The sequence below is a fragment of the Acinonyx jubatus genome, chromosome A2 (genome assembly GCF_027475565.1).
Source record: "Acinonyx jubatus isolate Ajub_Pintada_27869175 chromosome A2, VMU_Ajub_asm_v1.0, whole genome shotgun sequence".
In the NCBI taxonomy this organism is placed as follows: Eukaryota; Metazoa; Chordata; class Mammalia; order Carnivora; family Felidae; genus Acinonyx; species Acinonyx jubatus.
Genome location: NC_069383.1, coordinates 20,630,453 through 20,645,515, shown reverse-complemented (window position 1 = coordinate 20,645,515; position 15,063 = coordinate 20,630,453). Strand labels below are relative to the sequence as shown.

Here is a 15,063-nt window from a genome sequence, read left to right as displayed (position 1 = left end):
CACATCTGAGAACTATGTGCACACGTGGGAACTAAGTGTGCACCTGGGAACTAAGTACACACCTGGGAACTATGTGCAAACCTAGGAACTAAGTGCACATGTGGAACCTAAGTGCACACCTGGGAACTATGTGCACACCTGGGAACTAAGTGCACACCTGGGAATTAAGTGCACACGTGGGAACTAAGTGCACACCTGGGAACTATGTGCGCACCTGGGAACTAAGTGCACACCTAGGAACTATGTGCACACCTGGGAAGTACGTGTGCACCATGGAACTACATGCACACCCGGGAACTACGTGCACACCTGGGAACTATGTGCACATGTGGGAACTAAGTGCACACGTGGGAATTAAGTGCATACCTGGGAACTAAGTGCACACGTGGAAACTAAGTGCACACCTGGGAACTAAGTGCACATGTGGGAACTAAGTGCATACATGGAAACTAAGTGCACACCTGGGAATTAAGTGCCCACATGGGAACTACGTGCACACGTGCGAACTAAGTGTACACCTGGGAACTACGTGCGCACCTGGGAACTAAGTGCACACCTGGGAACTATGTGCACACGTAGGAACTAAGTGTGCACCTGGGAACTGAGTGCACATGTGGGACCTAAGTGCACACCTGGGAACTAAGTGTGCCCTTAGGAACTAAGTGCACACGTGGGAACTAAGTGCACACCTGGGACCTAAGTGCACATCTGGGAACTATGTGCACACATGGGAACTAAGTGTGCACCTGGGAACTAAGTACACACCTGGGAACTATGTGCAAACCTAGGAACTAAGTGCACACGTGGGACCTAAGTGCATACCTGGGAACTATGTGCACACCTGGGAACTAAGTGCACACCTGGGAATTAAGTGCACATGTGGGAACTAAGTGCACACCTGGGAACTATGTGCGCACCTGGGAACTATGTGCGCACCTGGGAACTAAGTGCACACCTGGGAAGTACGTGTGCACCATGGAACTACATGCACACGTGGGAACTAAGTGCATACATGGAAACTAAGTGCACACGTGGGATCTAAGTGCACACCTGGGAACTACGTGCACACCTGGGAACTATGTGCACATGTGGGAACTAAGTGCACACGTGGGAACTAAGTGCATACCTGGGAACTAAGTGCACATGTGGGAACTAAGTGCACACGTGGAAACTAAGTGCACACCTGGGAACTAAGTGCATACATGGAAACTAAGTGCACACCTGGGAATTAAGTGCCCACATGGGAACTAAGTGCACACCTGCGAACTAAGTGTACACCTGAGAACCACGTGCACACCTGGACACTATGTGCACACCTGGGAACTATGCGCGCACCATGGAATTACATGCACACGTAGGAACTAAGTGTGCACCTGGGAACCGAGTGCACACGTGGGAACTATGTGCACACCTGGGAACTAAGTTCACACCTAGGAACTATGTGCACACCTGGGAACTATGTGCGCACCATGGAACTACACGCACACATGGGATCTAAGTGCACACCTGGGAACTAAGTGCACACGTGAGAACTAAGTGCACACGTGGGAACTAAGTGCACACATGGGAACTAAGTGCACACGTGGAAACTAAGTGCACACCTGGGAATTAAGTGCCCACGTGGGAACTAAGTGCACACGTGTGAACTAAGTGTACACCTGAGATGAGAAGGGCTCAGCATGGTGAGCACTTAGATGAAACTGCCAGGGACACAGGGCCATATGTCTGCTGGCCTCCTGCTCCCTTCAACCTGAAATCCCACATGCACCCCAATTCATCATGTCCAGAACAAACACATCCCCCTTCCTCACTACTTCCCCTCAACCAAGTCTCAGTCTAGAAATTTCTAGCTCAGTGAATGTGTCACCTTCCACCTATGAGGCCTCCCAAAACCCCCTCTGCTTGCTCCCTACCTCCTTCACTGCCATAAGCCCACCTGTCAACTCACTCTTATGTGCCTCTCAGATCTGTCCTTTCCTCCTCTGCCACTACCTTTGATTAGCCCTCTCTCACGCCTTCTGAATTACTATCATAGCCCCCCACTTCCAACCCTTTCTCACACTGCCAACAGAGTGATCTTTCTACAAGGCAAATCTTGATCTCTTACTTGGAAATCCCCAAGGCCTGGCCACCGCCTGCAGCACACTGGTCCTGACCCGGCATCCACCTGCGTTTCCATCTTGGGCTATTTCCCAGCCTGACTTGCACTATGGCAGGCAGCTGGTGCTAGTGAGCTCGCCTCCCTGCCTGGTCTGTGCTGCTTCCCCCACCGGGTACCTCTTCCTCATAGGTTCCAATCCCACACACCCCTCAAAACAGCCTCATCTTTCTCCAGAAGACCTTCTCCACGTCCTGCCTTTCTTTGTGGACGGATGCCCCTTCTTACGTATTCTCAGGATGGCTTTGTGCACACAGATCTCACTTCTTACCACGTTGGGTTTAAATTATCTATAGATGTGGGTGCTGTGACCACACCAAGCTGTGAGCTCCCTAATGGCAGGAACCATCTCATCTCGGTACAACCAAGCTCTTACATGGTGCCTAGCACATAGTAAGCACTCGATAAATATTGACTGAATTGACTAACTGACCAATCAATTTGTTGGTTAAATATTCTTTAACCTCACCTCTACTTCTGTAACTATAATATGTAAATATATCTGTATGGAGCAAAGTGAAAGGTAGGCCTCCAGGGAAATCATGACCCCTTTCCTTTCTCTGAAGTCCTGAACTAACCTACCAGTGCCAGGATCAGGTCTCCCCTCTTACCTAGGCCTCCGTCTTCCTGTACTCACCATCCCCTCCCCTGGTCTCCTGCTCTCCCACATACACTCTCCTTTCAAACCCTGCAGGTTGCTTTCATCATTACAGCTCTTCACCAGATCCGCAAGCACACAGGAACTTGTACAAGTGTAACGGCGAGAGGCCTGAGCTTAGACTTCATTCTCTCCTTCTTGATTTTCTCTGACCTTGCATGTAAATAGAATCTTCTGCTGCTCACCTGGTCCTTTAATATGCACGGCCACGTTCATCCTCACCTCCTGGGCTTCAGGTCAGGAACAGCAAGGGCTTATTCCAGCTTTAAAGGAAGAGAAATTGAGGCCTATCCCAGAGAGGGAACTTGCTGAAAGACATTCAGCAGGCCTAGGATTAGAAGCTGGGTCTCCCTATTCCCTGGTCGGCACATAATACTTCTTCAATTGCTCTGAAAATGAAAATCTTGGGATTATTTTGCAGGAGAAAAAAAAATAGGCCTTGAGAAGCTGTAGCCACATTTCTGACAAGCTCCATTCAGAGGGCACCGTAACTTACATAAATGATTTCCTATTACACCGCAATTGTCACTGCAACATGACAGTCTTGCAGCCTCCTTGAAGTGTTCTCTTTGTTGTTTTTCTGTACAGATCCCCCAGAAAGAAGAATCAAATATGGTCCGAGCAGGAAAACAAATCGCACAACACCCGCAGACCTAGATTCCCCTTCTGCATGGCTCCTCCTGAGAAGGACCAAAGAGAATGCAATGAATGAGCCCCCTGGGCCGGAGCCCTCTCCCACCTGCCCTGTTCCCAGAGCTCTGCCAGGTCCCTGCAAATAGGATTCCTTTTCAAAAAAAAAAAAAAAAATGAAAGCCAACAGTTTATGAAGAAGAAATGAAGTGGCAATTTCCCAGCATGGCTGGGAATCAATACAAGCCATTGCCAGGGTTTTTCTTTCAAAGGGTGACTGCCACAGTTCTCCAAAGTCAAGAGTGACAGAGCTCCGGTTCTTGACTTACAACTGCTTCATCATAGCAAGATATTTTTAATTTAAAACTCACTGCAGTTGGGTTCGAACTCAGCTGGGACTTGATTTACTGCTAATTCATTTCTCCGATTCCTATAATTCTAAACTCCGTCACCAAACAGTTTAATGCTGATAGAATCACCAGTGCAATGCTTCATGAATGGGCATCAGGGGAATTTTGTTAGTAAGTGTGTGTTAGCAACTGTTATTCACTTTGGAAAGGAGCATGGTGCTTGGGCAAAGCATGGCCAAGGGCTTATAATTGGGCATGTGGGTCACTAGCCTGTGTCCCCACATGAACCAAATCCAAATACCACTGGGGTGTTAGCCCACTCCCACCCCAACTCACTCTCTCTCTCTCTCTCTCTCTCTCTCTCACACACACACACACACACACACACACACATCATTACCTATGTAAGATGAGTACTGGGCACTGAAATGCTGCCCATGGGAAATGTCTAACTCCACTCTCCAGGTCAGTACCCAATGATGGAAACCATGGATTTCTTGTCTAATTATAAAACTTTAGCCTCTCTGGGGTAGCAAAGTTTCCTCCCCAAGAGAAAATCCTTTGTTTCAACTACCCAAAATCTAGGAAGGTATGTCTTAATAACTCAAGCCCTCTTTGTTAATGAGAATGTGTATGTTTGCCAGTTCTATTGAAACCTCTTATTGGATAAATGTAGCTGAAAAAAACAATATCGAGAAGGTGAATGTCATTACATACTTTACAAACATTCATCCTGATCTATTACATGCAACCAAAAGGTGCTACGTGTTGGAGACATTTCCACAAACCTGTTGGAGCCACAATCACACTCCTTAAAACGGTCCCTTTAGAGGAGGTACATGGGAAGACACCATGGTTGTCAATATCTCATAACAATTCACAGCCATTTCTGAGAGTCCCAAAGGCAAATGACAAGGACCAGAAAAAGGCAGTTGGAGCCCACATGTTCCCCTGTGTAACAGTTCAGTACACTCATTCTCCTGTTTCTTCTCCTCCGGACCAAACTCAAACCTGAAAGCTTTCACTCAAAACGATTTCACCAAAATGTCTTCTGTCCAACACTTGTTTCAGGAGTTGTTGATTGGCTTAAACACACACCACCACGCAAGCTGAAAAATGGCTGGCTAAGAATAATTAAACAGGTGTCTCTACAGTGGGATTCCTGTGCCTTTTTTAATGTTTATTTATTTGAGAGAGAGAGAGAGAGTAAGAGAGACAGACAGGGTGTGCATGAGCTGGGGCGGGCATAAAGAGAGGGAGAGAGAGAATCCCAAGCAGGTTCCAGATTGACAGTGCAGAGCCCGGTGCCGGGTTCCATCTCACAACTGTGAGATCACGACCTGAGCTGAAATCAAGAGTCGGATACTTAACCAACTGAGCCACCCAGGTGCCCGTCCTATGCCTTTAACGTAAGTCTTGAATCTCCAAGAGGAAGACAGAGCATAAGGTGTTTGCAAGGCTTACTTGGCCACGGATGCTTCTTCCATGAAGGGACTTGTCTTTGGAATGCTTTGGGAAATGCAATCTGGTTATTCCACCCGATGTCCCAGCACCCAAACCCACACTTAGTTTTATATGGAAAGCAGGAGCTCAACTCCATGTGGGTCAGTGTCAACAGACCACCTGCCCCCAAACCACCATCACCCAGGACACTCTAAGGTGACGGCTGGGTTCAGCCTGCACTCATCTTTGTTCATCTTATCCTTCAAAGACCTACCTTCCTTGATGTGACTCCAACCCTGCCCCTGCCAGAGAGCAAGCGCTTGCCATAGCAGCTGATTCGCATGCCCCTACTTCTGTCCTTTACAGGCCATTCATCTCCACCTTCTCCTGCTCCATTTATTAATTCTATTTACTCAGCAAATATTTATTGACTGCTTCCAGTATGATAGGCCCTAATCTGGGCACCAAGTACACAAGAGAAGTAAGAAATGGTCTCTCTCATCTACTGACATAAGAAAATAAAATGCTATGGTCATCATCGCTACCACCAGCATCAGCTTCCTCACCTTTATTACAAAGTATGAATTAAGTTCTGATCACACAAGACACACTTCAACCAGCGGCTGGTCCTGACCCGCAGGAGCCGGAAATCTCAGGCAGACATGCTAATGCAGACACATGTCTCCAAGTCAGCGAGTTGCTCACATCAATCAGCAGTTAAAGGCAAGTGCATTTCGGGAAGAAAGGCAGGGGTCAGTATCTAATGGTGAAGAGAGCGGGGAAAGGGGTCACAAGCATAGGGCAAGCATCACTCCTTTGCTCCGCCTGACCGGGGAGGGGCTTCAATGCCCAAGAGATGTAAAATGGAAGGGACGCTGGCTGGAGGCATGACTTATGGGAAGTATTTTATACAAAAATGCCCCCTTTTGTTTTATATTTCAGTGCTTACAATATTTCTTAAAACCAGGAGAAAGGCAGAGGGCATTTGCCTCTGACCCCAGCTTCCAAGCAGCCATGCCCCTCAGCCGTTGCAGACAGAAGTGTCTGAGATATCCATACACCACCATGTGGAAGGCAGGCACTCCTTTGGCTTAAAAAGCCTAAAAATTAGGAAAAGCCTCTTGAAGCCTAACTGGAACCCATTCTCTTTATTTTAATATTTTTCAATTTATTTATTTATTTTGAGAGAGAGAGAGAGAGAGAGAGAGAGAGAGAGAGAGAGACAGCATGAGTGGGAGAGGGGCAGCAAGAGAGGGAGGGAGAGAATCCCAAGCAGGCTCTTCGTTCCCAGCACAGAGCCTGATGTGAAACTTGAACCCACGAAGCCGTGCGATCATGACGTGAGTGGAAACCAAGAGTTGGACGCTTAACCCACTGAGCCACCTAGACTCCCTAACTGGAACCCATTCTTAATGTGGCTTAACTAGGTAACCCACAGCGTGGTTGGCCATTGTGGCCATGGAGTCAAGAATTTTGGGGGCTGAATGATACCTTCTTGGAGCAGCTTGCTCTGGCTCACTATCTGATTCTATTCTGAAGAACCATGTGTCTTATGCAGAACCCATTATCCCAGACCCCCAATTTCTGTACCTGCTCAGATCTTTCCTGAAGTCCCACTCTCACCCCCAATTCTGGCCTTCAGCCACTTGCCACTGGCCCCTGGAATGCCTCGCACTATTCTTAAAGTTCTCGAAGACTTTCTTCCTTCAGGGCAAAGGCCAAGCTCCAGCAGGTCCACTGTGGGGGGGAGCCACTGAAGCCCCAGCCGAGGGGCCTGACCACAGAGGCTCTGGTTTGAGCTAATTTCACAACCTCAAAGTGAGGGGGAGTTCCTGCCTCCTGGGGCGAATGGTGCCCAAGGAACCACAGCTCACAACAAGGTCCCAGCACAGATGCTGGCTGTGCCTGCCCTCCAGACTCTTCTGAGGCTATGCTCCCATCAGGCTTGTCTAGGTAATGAACCACCAGCTGTGCTTCCTCAGGAAGCTCTGGCTGGCCGGGCAACACATTCTTTGGATTCTTTGTACATTTGGTGTTTCTGTTCCTTCCCTACTTCTCCCCCTTTTTCCTTCACTCTTGCTGCTCTGGGCTTCCACCTCTCAAGAAAGTGTTCCCACGTCAGCTTTTGCCTCAGGCTCTGCTTGCTAGAGAGCCCAGGCCAAAACTGCGGGTGAGGGGCAGACAGACGGAAAGTACAAGGCTTTGGGCTCCTCCACAGCTCTGACCAGAACAGTCCTTCTCCCATCTGTGCTGTGGGTCAGAATCCCATATGGAACTTCATTTGAATAAAGAGCTCCACCCCATCCATATTAAAATGTGTTTTGGGGTGCCCGGGGGGGCTCAGTCAGTTAAGCATCCCACTTCGGCTCAGATCATGGTCTTGAGGTTCATGAGTTCGAGGCCCACATTGGGCTGTGTGCTGACAGGTTACAGCACGGAGCCTGCTTCAGATTATGTGTCCCCCTCTCTCTCTGCCCATCCCCCGCTTGTGCACTTGAGCACGCTCTCTCTCTCTCTCTTAAAAATAAATAAACATTAAAAAAAATTAAAATGTTTAAAATCACTGAGCTAGACCAACCCTTTCATTTTATCAGTGGTGATACTGAAACATAAGGGGATTTTTCCCAAGCCCCCTTGGCTGTAAGTGACAGATCTGGGATAGTCTACACATATTTTTCCCCAAAACACAGCTTTCCCCACAACACCACTGCTTTTTAACCAGGGGGAACACACCAGAATTGTCTAGGAACCTGAAAAAATATACACCTGCCTGGACCTCACTCCTGCCTGAGAACCTCCCTGTTGCCTAGGAAGGACAAGGGGCAAACGCCGAGCCTGGAGTCAGACTGCCTGCCCATTTGGCAAAATTCTGCTTGAAACCCTCATATCTACTTAATCACTAGAACCCTGTACTTTGTGTATATAGAATGAATGCTCTGCTGAAACTGTCCTCGTAGAATCCATCCTTTATTCAGTCAAGAATAGAAAAATGAAGTGCTTGTCTTGGGCCAGCCTTTCGCAGTGGATTCCCAGGGCCACCACACAGTACATCTCCTTATTGTGGTTTCACAATCCAAGTTAGTTGTGTTTGAAGGCTCTGAGAAGTTCTGCAACAAGGAACCCTAGCTTTTCTTTACACTAAGGGTTTCTCCAACTGTGGCCATGAGAACATTTTGTGTATGTAACACCCATTCACTCCCACAGAATGAACTTGGGGAAATTCTGCTCTATTTTAAATTTGCCTTCAGGAAGCAAGCCTGAGATGGAGAGGGAGGAAATAAACCCTAACTATGTTTGCAAGGTTAGCTGACATTCTACGTAGGCCGGTTCAATTATACGTCCCGATGGCTGCTGACCTGACATGCCCTCCTCTCACTGTCTACTCCTGCCATGAGAAGGAAACAATCAGCCAAGTCTGCTTTGCTTACTCTCCTTCTCCTTGCCCTCTGGGCCAAAGCCAAGGAATGGTTTGTTCAGCCTCTAGCTCTAGACCCCACTCACCATGAGGGAAATCCAGCTGTGCTCGTAAAAGGCAAGTTCAATGAGTATGTCAGATGTAAAGCTGATCTTGAGCGAAGACCAGGAAAGCCCTTGAAATGCTATGGTTTTCCTTTCCTACAGTCCCAGGGCCCTCTTCCTCTACTGCTCCTCTCCTCATGCTTCCTAATGAAAATACTCTTCCCCGTAAGACCTCGGAATTGATTCCGCTAGTCTACGTTCAGTGCATCGACTGCAGAGGTGATATCCTCTTAGCTAGTGATCTGTTTTGTGCTGGAGTGACAAAACATTCCAAAATCCAATTTGCTGCTGCGAATCCTGGTTCATGGAGAAGGCACTGTGGAGCGGGAGGGGCTAGCCAAGCTTGGCCGGCAAAGAGAGGGTGCCAAACACCTCGCATGCACCTGTTGCTGCACGTCTGAGCAGGACCCCACATCCACCAGTTTCGGCCACTCCCACTGTTGCGCCAGAGGGGAGGTGACGAAATGCACCCTTGGGAGCCACCTCGAGTTTGGCAGAAACTTCTGCTCACCTTACAGCATAGAGAAGCCAAAGGAAGTGCAGAATAAAGTTTGTCTTTGGAGGGAAAAAAAGAACAAACCACTAACCACAAGAGTATCACCTGTGGCTATTCCCTAAAATGCTGAGGCAGAGAGACCAAGTCAGGCAGCTGAGGCCTGGCTCTGGGATGGGACAGCAGCCCCCGGCCAGGTCTACAGGTTCCTTCAGGATTTCCAAGCGTCCACCGCTCAGGATCTGGATGTCATTCCTAATCAAGTGCTCCACTCACACTGAGTGCACAGGATGACCTTCCACACACGCAGCCGTTGGCACCAACCTCCAGTGAACCTCTGCTCCCACAATTATATGTGCCAGGCGTCCAGCGTTGCATGACACCCACAGGCAAAGACTCCTTTCCTGGCTTTCAAAGATTCCCTGGGGAATCTTTGGGGCTAATGAACCCGAGGGCTAATGAATGAATGAACCAACAAGTCCCTATTGTAAGCATCCTTCCCCAAGAGTGAAAAGACCATCCGCTATGTAGTGTCCTAGAGCCTTGGGCATTGGGCCTCAGTCCCTACAGCATCAAGATGGGAATAAACAGTGCCCCCCTCCCTTGCTGGATGGTTTGAAGGGCTAAATGAGAGAGTGGTATTTCCACAATGCCAGCAAATTTGAAGCCGTTGCTGGAGAGAGCTAGATTCCGACCAGCACAAGACTCAGGGCCTCACAGAATCAAAAGAAGAGATGAGATCTGCACTCATCACTCCTCCTTACTTTCTCCCAGGGAGAGATGGGAGCTACCAAAAGAGGCAAGAGTCACCCTCAGGAACTGAGAAATCTGTTACAACGACCCATGCAATTTCACAGCCCACTAACAGTCAAGGACAAAGCAGCCCCACTTGATGCATGGGGAACTCGAGCCTCCAAGAACAAACAGATTCACCTGGGGTCACAGACATGTCCGAGGGAGGAGCTACATGCCCTCTGCTCCCTCTGCACACTCTCCCACAAACCTCCCCAGGTGACAACATGCTCCTTACAGACCTAAGGAGGCAGACAGCGCAGTGATAAGGAAGGAGGTCAGTTTGCTCAGGCTTGAGATGTGGCCCCACCACCCACCAACTGTATGATCCTGGACAAAGTCTTGGCCTCAGGCCTTTCAACTTCCTCGTGCAGGAAATGGGAATAATAACAGTAACTGGCTCTCTGGGTAGTTACATGGAGGATAAGGGCCAACCTGCGTAAACCACTAAAATGATGCCCCATCCAAGTCCGCGCTGAATAGATATTAGCCACCACCATCACCATTGATTATTATTCCTTTCCATTCTGCTAGCTTTCACAAGGGCAAATACTCATGTCCACACAGCCTCTTCCCTGGGGAGGCTGATGCCACGTGATCGTCAGGACAAGGGTCTGGGAGCCGGCCCAGACTCTCGCAGGGACTCAGGCAGCCTTTCTCCCAAGCTGCTTCATAGGAAGCAGAGAAGCAGCCTCCTCCTTGCGGAACAAGGCCTCTGCTCTGCCAATGAGGACCTCCTGCCTGCCTTCGCTTTTAAGACCCATCTCCTACCACTTAGCAGCAGAGCCCCCTTCGGTGTTCCCACTGACTCCACCTTCCTGCCAAGGAAGGCTGCGGGCCCGCAGTGAGGAGAGAGGCACGAGAGAGAGTAAGTCTGGATGGAGGGGATCCTGTGGGAGGTCAGGGTAGGCAGCAGCAGGGCCGGTAGCTTCCAAAGAGATACTGTCCGCAGGGCTCTGCACGGGCCAGGCATTGCACAATGGGGCCTGTAGGGCAATTACCCTAATCATGTGCATCTCCCAAACAGCCGTTTGATTTATTAGCGCGACGTCTTTTTAAAATGCCGCTCTTAAATATAAATAACACTTAATCATCCAGCTGTCGTTAAATTCATGTCATATTGATTTCTTGGAGTGCCACAAATTTGAGGGCGAATGGGCTGTCGGATGTGCGCACAAAGCTAAGAGGTGAATTAGCAAGTTGGGGGGGGCGGGGAAGGGAGTGATGCAGAAGGAGGAACGGGGTGTCAGGGGAAGGAAATGAGCGCTGTTCTACTACCCCAGGGTCCACCAAGCTTCACATCGACACAAATGAGAAGAGGAGGGGAGAGCCTAAAAAAGAATGCTACATCTGTCACACAGACTAATCCCAGCGTGGATCTCGAGCTGGTTTTCCGTAGGGCTGCCGCCCATCCCCGCCCATCACGGAGCCACTCCAACAGGTCTCTGAGGTGGCATTGTCTGTGTAGTGCCTTCTCCTAGTGAGGATGGGGAGAAGCGGCTAAGAAATGCCCCCTAGCTGGCTAGGAGGAGAGAGATTGGCTGCAGTTTCTTTGCATCAAAGCCTAGTGATAACTAGGAGCTAAGAGCGGTTAATCTCCCCGCCCCCTCAGCTCTCTCCCCACCTCAGGACCACTGCCTCCCTAGAAGGCACCCCCCCTCAATTCCCAGCAGCCCTCATTGTGATTAAAAGGATGCAGAGGCCAAGTGCAGGCAGACTGTGCCGTGCAGGCAGACTGTGCCGGGCAGATCTCCCTGTCTGCAGGGCACAGCAGCAGCAGAAGCCATGGAGAGGAGCAGAGGAGAAAGGAAACAAGTTGGTGGCCTCAGATGCCTCTGGAAATGTTTGCAGGCATCAGTGGGCATCCAGGATGAAGTCTTGGGAGGACAGAGGCGAGCCCACAAGGGAGTCCCAGATTGGGCAAGAAGGAACAGCACTCGCAGGCAACCCACACTCACAGAGGAGCCCCTAGGGCACAGCCTAGCAGCAGCCAGGGTCCGCTGAAAAGAAGCACTCGTGATTGGGGTTTTTCTAGTATGACTCCCTTGCGAGTGCAAAGACCCTAGAGAACTTAGAAGGAAGTCCACAGAGGGGTGGGAGAGAGAGAGAGAAAAAGAGGGAGAGAGAGAGAGAGAGAGAGAGAGAGATTGAGAGAGGCAACGTGCCATGCTCCAGGGCTCAGCGAGAGAGCCAGGAAAAAATTAGATGATGTACACTCAGCTTTACACAGATGTTAATTAATGCCTGCTTTGCCCTAGAAACCAAATCAGTACCTAATTCTAAGTGCAAAAAGTGTGGGGATTTTTTGAACCCATGTTTAAAAATGTTTAGCTTATAACTAGCATGACTGCTGGCTTGCATGAACGTGACAGATCCTAAGGCTGCAAATACAGGAGGAAGGAAAGATAGAGAGGGAAGCGGGGAAGGGAGCAGGAGTCTGTGTGGAAGACACACAGACATTTCCGGAAGCTCGGTACACCATGCTTCAGCCCCATCAAGGTCCAGTGAGAGAATGTTTATCCGGGAGACATCCACTGTTGCTGGGGCTATTTCTTCTGAAAACCATGTGTTCCTCTACGCATACGTGGGACCTCCCTGTCCACGCACTCATAGGGTACACGTGTGGAAACGTTCCAGTTCTTCCACAGCCTGGAGGACAGAGGTGGGTCCCACCATCACACTCTGGACGAGCGGATCGCGTTGAACTGACCCTTTGAGAAAGCACGCATGTATCTGGGTGTGCACTCAAAAAGAAAATAATGTTTCTTCCCCCTACTGGGTTCTCCCCATTGTGAGAGCTTTGCTTTAGTCCATCTACCCTTTCCAATCAGTCAAAGGGCAGTTACACACAGCACACGGCAGGAATACAATCTCCCCCCTCAGGGGCGTCTGCTCCTCTCCTCCCCAGCCTAGCTGAGAGACCTTTGCAGGAGCCGAAAAAAGTTTGAACATAGCAGAGATGGGGGTGCGCAGAGGGCCCTTTATTTCAGCACCCATCTTCAGGATTTACAGAATCAACCGAATCCTGTGCCCAACACTGAGGCCCCTTGTTCCAAAGAATGTTGACTCCTTTCCCCTAGCACTCTGGAAGACTCCCAACATATTTTTCCCACTGGTGAGTTTGTAGGACACTCTGAACACATGACCTTATATAAAGGGTACAAGTTCACCCCATTTCTTGCCAGGCTGCCCCACAAGCTACCCCAAAAGGGACAGCTAGAGAAACTCGGGGCCCTGCTATATTTACGTGCAACTCCAAAATCATGTTTTACTTGGACCTCACATTCTTCTCCCTACAACAACCGAGCCCGAATGAATTGCTCTTTGACCCCCGATGGAAACTGCAAAAAAGCCCTTTTGGAGCCCCAACCACCTCCTACCTCCTCCAGAAAAAGTTTGAAAATGAGCAGCCTGTGAAACTCCAGCTGGGCAGAAAAGGAAAGGAAAGGCTTTAGGGAAATAGAACCTTGAACCACAGGCTTCTGGAGAGTCGTTCTGCACAGTCAAAAGCAACCTGGCTTTGGGGAACACTGGCAAACCCAAGAATGCCTGGCCTCCTTACAGGGGGGCACTGATGAGGTGGTCGTGAGAGAGGGGACCTCCCTCCCTTCCCTACAACACCCTCCTCTGCCCCCTTTCAGTTCTATTTCTCAGACACACACCTCCAAAGGCATGTGACAGGTGACAGCCAGAGGCACAGCAAAACAGCCCCATGCTTTCCCACACAGCGTAGAGGGAAGAGTAGAGAGGTGAAAGGGATACCCAAGACCTGTGTCCCTAAGCCCTGGCGGCTTGCTGTTGCGGAGAGATTGGAGATGTGAATAGGTCATACCTCTTATGGAGGATCTGACCCCCATATGCTCTCCCTAGACCAGCCACACACCCAATGCCATGCGGAAGCCCCTTCCTGCCTGGAATCCCGGCGCATTCCCGGGGAAGCAGTGCAATGCTTCAGAAAGGCGTTTGTGCTGCCTCTTACTGGGGAAACGCAGTGCCTGTTCCATATGCACCGCCCTACAGAACTGCAGCCCCATCTGCCTATGTGGCCTCCTCCCTGCACGCTGGGCCACCACGCTCTCCAAATATCTGTCAGAATATCTATCTGTCGGTCTGTCTCCCTTCAAAATCCCAGGGTGTCCAAAGGCCACGGAGCGGAGATGACGCTGGGCGGGTCTCCCCAAACCTCCCATTACTTCTCCCGTTTTGAAAACCAGCTAGAAATACCAGGGGCCGGGAACTGAAAAATCGCTCCCTCAGTCTACCCCGGTGGGAGGGAGAGGCAGGCATACGCAGAATCCCACCCTGAAAGTCCTAGGTAAGAGAAGTGTGAGTCCGGATCGTCAGAGGAGAAAGAACAGGGGGAAATACCTGCTCTGGCCGCGCCGCACCTACGCGGGTGTCCAGGTGGGACGTGGGCAGGTGCGTGTGCGCGGCGTGTGCCAGTGTGTGTGTGTGTGTGTGTGTGTGTGTGTGTGTGTGTATGCGCGCGCGCGCGAGTGTGTGTGTGTGTGTGCGTGCGTGCAGCGGGCTGGCTCCAGGGCAGCCGAGGACTCCCGGACCGAGCCGGGTACCTCCGCCCGCGCTGCCCTCGCCCTCCCGCCGGCTCCTTACCTGGAAGCGCCGCTCTTGCCTCCTTCAGCGGGAGCGCCGCATTGACACTGCAGATGGTGCCTGTGCCGCTGCCTCTCGTCCTCCTCTGAACGTGTGCGTGTGCGCGCGTGTGGCTGCCTCCTCCAGCCCCAGCCCCGAACGCAAATACTCCGCCGAGGCACCGGGAACCCAGGAGGAGGCAAGGGAAACGGAGGGCGAAATCACAGCCTGCGGGGCTTGACAGCTCCTCTGGCGGCGTCCGAGGTGGGCGGAATGTCCAACAAAAAGGTCGGAGAATGTGGATCGAATCCAAGCACCCCTTTCCTCCACCTAGCCCGGAGCCGGAGCGGCGGCGGCGGCGGCTGCGGCGGCGGCTCTCTGGGGCTGCGGTGGCGACGCGGGGCTGCCCCCCTTCGTCCCCACCCCCGCG

At 50.6% G+C, this 15,063-nt stretch overlaps 1 protein-coding gene across 5 annotated transcripts in view; it reads right to left on the bottom strand.

Annotated features, from left to right (window-relative positions):
• PLXNA4 (plexin A4) overlaps positions 1-15,063 on the bottom strand; it is a 592,266-nt gene that overhangs the window by 422,307 nt on the left and 154,896 nt on the right. For 2 of the 5 annotated variants that reach the window (XM_027075500.2, XM_053218070.1), the window contains exon 1: positions 14,655-14,793. The exons of the other annotated variants lie outside the window; for them this stretch is intronic. The gene's annotated coding sequence lies outside the window, so the exon portion shown is untranslated. Of the gene's footprint in view, positions 1-14,654; positions 14,794-15,063 lie in introns of those variants that run through there. 5 annotated transcript variants of the gene reach the window in all.